The following is a 4961-nucleotide window of genomic DNA, read 5'->3' as shown; positions in this document are numbered from 1 at the left end:
TACAGTGGCTTCTGGAGTCGTTTTTGTGAGAAAATTTTACTTCCGCATCTGAAAATGGGCGTGACGGGCGAGAGTCGTGACGTAGCACGAGGGAGAGCGGTCGATTCAAACAACAGGGAAATATGGATTGCAATGACATTTCGGACGCTGAGGAAATTGTTTACGGACCACAGCCATACAATTATGAGCCTGCTAGGCTGCCAAGAGAGCAGGGACAGGCCAGGATTAATGTTAGACAGAACATATTGGAACTTACAATAACAGAAACTAAGCTTTGATCAGGCGTTTGTCATGCTCATTAATATCCGCCCAGACTAACGTTACGTGATATAACTTAGCAGTTTCTCATGGAGAGACAGAGAGATATTTATTCCTGATACATTTTTTGTTCCATAGGTGCTTGTGTGGGAAATGCGAGGCAATGTTTACAGCTGAGGAAAGTCAGTGTAGGGAGGTGGATGCATACTGGGCCTTAGTGGAAAATGCCAAACTTTCCATGGTTGCAGTTAGTGTTACTACAGTAAAGCCATGGTGAATGTTGCTGATCTATGGACACTGGATAGTTCGTTCATTCATTGCACAATGTTTATTCCTGGTTTTCACGTCAGCGCTGTTTGATCCGTTAATAACGGAGAAATGTGAATATTTCTCACTAGATCTCGCAGCGATGTTATTACTAATGTGGCGAATTCTTTATTTACTGGATCTCGCAGTTAGGCTACAGTGTTGCTTGATCAGGCTCGCGCTGCACTGGTCCAAACTGATAAACGGTCCACACAAACACAATAACGAGTAACTGTTAGCTCAGTTTCGTTCGCTTACATTGCGTTTGCCAGTTGATGTTGTGCTCGCGCCTACATCCAGCGGGAGAACCCGAAGATGCGTGCACTGAAGGAACCGCACTAGCTCTGAGTCTCACCCGGTTCTTACTTCGGTATCCCATGTTGAACTCCTTCATATCGCCGGGACGATAATCCTCCGATCTGAAGTGAACGCTACACACGACCGCGTTTTCCGAAGCCGACGCGGAAGAGAAATCCCGTCTCTTCACCTGCACAACCCGCACCCAGGCACGAAAGATAGCACCGTCCTTTTTCCTGTTAGGAAACCGGTGGACTCGATGTCCTGACAGGCTGGAGTTTTTGCAAGCTCCACAAACACATAAATTTACCATGACGATGATAAATTGAAATACAAAAACTACTGAAAACACACTGTCTCACGACCGCTCTTACTGAATACCAACCCACTCTGCACTGAGCTGCGGCAGAGCACAGCACACGTCTCCCTCGTGTGACGTAAAATGACGCGATGTTGAAAAAAAAGCGGTTTGTACGAGCAGTCAAAGAAACGCTCACTTTATCTACTAAATTGGTGTCATTATGTCGTTTTAAAACATTTTAAATCCTGCATTATCTTTTCATATGGTATTTTCATACACGGTTATATATTCATTTAGATTTTTTTTTTACCTGCAAGTTGCTCTTTAAGCATGTTTCTTCAAAATGACCTGTTCTCCATATGTAGACTTTTTTTATAAGTTTGTACTTTGTGCACACAACATATAGACATTGATAAGAATGTAAATGTGTACCTTGAAATGCAATGTAAGTCGCTTTGGATAAAAAGCGTCTGCCAAATGCATAAATGTAAATGTAAATGTAAATATAGACATGTTACTCATAATGGACCATACCACACAAAATTTGTATCTGCTGAACGGCTTAATATATCAAAATTCTTTTGATAACTTTTTCCCTCTCTAGGTGATGTATTTCAAGTTTTGAGCAAATGGCCTACCATGTGTAAATTCATAAATCTACATCATTGCTGAGTATTTTCTCCTTAAAACTGCAGTGAACCAAAGACAGTCTCAAAAACACAGTATGAAATCGCTGGTGTTTCTGATGTCACAAACTACCTTGTAACCAATCAAGTCAACGTGTGGCTGGCTCAAGCATATCATCATAACTATTCTGCGAAGTCTCAAGAGAACCAGATTATCCAGGTATATTTTTCTGTTGACATGAAAAATCAGGTACATTTTGCAATATAGTGGGTGAATTATGTATATGAGGTATATTACAATGCAATGAACTATATGCCTTTGTCCACTGATATTCTTAGTTGTTTAAAGCATTTCTAAGGATTCTGGTTTTTAGAAAGCATCTGTCTGACTCTGAGAGGGCGGGAACATGGTTTGTGTAACATTAACATAATATTAACGGTTTGATAACAGTCAAGCAAAAGGCTAATCATATTAATTACTGTTATGTGTCCGATGTTGTAGAGAGCGATACATAAAATGCATTACCATTCTGATACATCCATTGTAGACGAACCTGTATAAGTGAGTGGAGGTGGGGCTAATTTGCATATTCATCGTTCCGCATTCTAAATCAAGCAAAGGTGTAGAGTTGCATTTATTTGATTTGAAAAACTTTATTAATCCCCCAGGGGGAAATTTACAAAGAAATATTACATTTAAGCTATTTTAAGGCATGAACAGATATTTTTCACAGAAAAAAAGTTTAAATATACCATTTTGATGATTAAACATGAGTTTTAACTGATATAATTGACTACAGGGGGAGTTTAACTACTTTTTGACACACACACACACGCACGCACGCACACACACACACACCATATCTATGTATGTCTAGTGGTCACAATACGAGCTACAATAACAACAACAACACCTTTAATGATACTGTACATTCAGGGGGTTTAAGCTCAGGTTCCTTTCGGGTGAATCCAAATGGAGCAGGCAGTCAAAACATGACATGTTACTGGACTGTGAATGTCAGTTGCCAACATACTCATTACACACTCTTCATAGTCATTCATCCAGCACTCCAGAAAGGCTAGCTGAAACCTTCCATAACACCAGCACACTAAACCCCGAATAGCATTTCTTAGTTGCTTCAGTAAATGCTCCAGTTTTGCAAGTGACATGACATGCACTAGATCTGAAAAAGCAGGCCCATTGCTTAAAAAAATATTGAATATGATTTTTCAAGTCAAGGCACTTTTCACAATACACATTGTTTAAAAGAAGCTTTACAGAAAATCATGATGTTAACGTTTATAATATCTTAATATATTTATGTCTTGTATTCACATTTAGACAATTAGAGCTCTGTGGTAATATAACTGACATTTTGTGACGATACAAGCAGTCAAGCAGTTGAGATTTCCCATAGCATATATTACCCTATGTGAGTACACTGTATGTACAGTATGCAGTTCAAGTTTCTATATTTTTGGCTTAATAACCAGTCAAAAGAACCCACCTTTAAGACTTTGTGATAGTTTAGGTATCATTCAACGTTGTAGCACAGATGGTGAGGGATTCCATAATATAGAGTATTCCATTCTGCACTTTTTTATGAAAAAAATAAAAATAAATCTAGAACGTTTGCATTCTTCTGCTCATGCAGTTGAAACAGCATAATAAAATATGCAGTATACACATCCAGATATTTTAATCAGATCCGCAAATTCATTTGAAGAACCAAATTAGCAAAAGATCAATTATCACGATTAAAAGATCTGGCATCTGTCAAATCATCTTAGATGTATTAAGCTAGGCATGAAGAACGGACCCCAGGCCTCTGAGGATAACTTAAGAATTGTTTTCTTGAACACATCCATTCTTTCTTCCTCAATATTACTAAAAGAATCGTTCAGGGGTGCATTTCCCAAAAACATTATTAGCCAAGTTATATTGGTCGCAAGTTCCATTGTTATCAACGATTTCCCGAAATCATAGTTCCAGTGAACATTTGCAGACAGAATTGCAAAGTTGTGTGGTTGGAAGTAAAGCTCTCGACCTGTGGTAAGCACAGTTTGAAGCAGATGTGGTTATAAGCACATGTGGACTTACATAGATAAAGCTCTTGAGGAAAATAAGCAAGCAACATGCAATATTATATATCTTTCATACCAAATACATACAAATTCCATTCTACGTCTTTTAGTTTGTCAAGAGAATTGAAGTGCTGTTTTTGAAGCGTGTGCATGTGCGTACGTGCTCTAGTACGCCAGGGGAACCCCAGAGTGACGTAAGAGGGAACCTGCGATTGAATGAAACTTGGAGAACAAAAATAGAGAAGTAGTGTTCAGAAGCCATGTTTGTTATTTACAGTAATCATCCGACATTAATTCGATCTAGACCTGATTAATCAGTAGACATTATTATTACTCCACCACCTGTGTTTTCGTAAACTATTATTGTTGAACCAACGTGGTTTGAATGCCGGATGTGCGACAAAGTTAGTCTACTATGTCAGGAAACAGTTGTGACTAGCTAGTTAGTTTCTCCCAAGATGCATTGTGGTTGAGCAGTAAGTTATGTCATTGTAAAGGAAACACACCCCAGAACCTTTAAGGAACCAAAATAAATAGGTGGAATCAGAATGATAATGATTTTATGCACTAAAAAAAGCAAACATTTAAACTATTTTGCAGGCGAGTTTTAGAAGAATTAACAAAATCTCAACAGCAACAAGCACTTAAACATAGTAAAACAGATATATTGTTTATCATTTCTATGTTTTAATTATTAGTTTGTTTTTGTTGCAAGGATATGATGGAGAAGTTACTTGGCAGGTGCTAAACCTTACTCCCTTTTATTGTACCACATTACTGACCTCTCACATATCACTAGCACCTACTCCTCCACATTTTGTTGTCCTTCAGAGACCAGCTGAAAATCCCTTGCTCTTTTAATGGCAAAGTAATTTCACTGCAAATACCTCAGACATCAAAAGACTGTCACGTGTGAAACAAGAATCGTTTGAACAGAGGTGTGACTTTTGTGTTGCTCCACCTAACCTTACTATGTTCACCCAAGAGAACATCTATCCATCAACTTGTCTTGGACCTCAAATGCATACGAGAGGCCCTGCATTCAGATGCATTGAAATGCCATTGTAAAAGTCTGCTGAAATTCACGT

Source organism: Abramis brama (assembly GCF_963993115.1).
Source record: "Abramis brama genome assembly, chromosome: 7".
Classification (NCBI taxonomy): domain Eukaryota; kingdom Metazoa; phylum Chordata; class Actinopteri; order Cypriniformes; family Leuciscidae; genus Abramis; species Abramis brama.
This window is presented reverse-complemented; position numbering follows the sequence as displayed.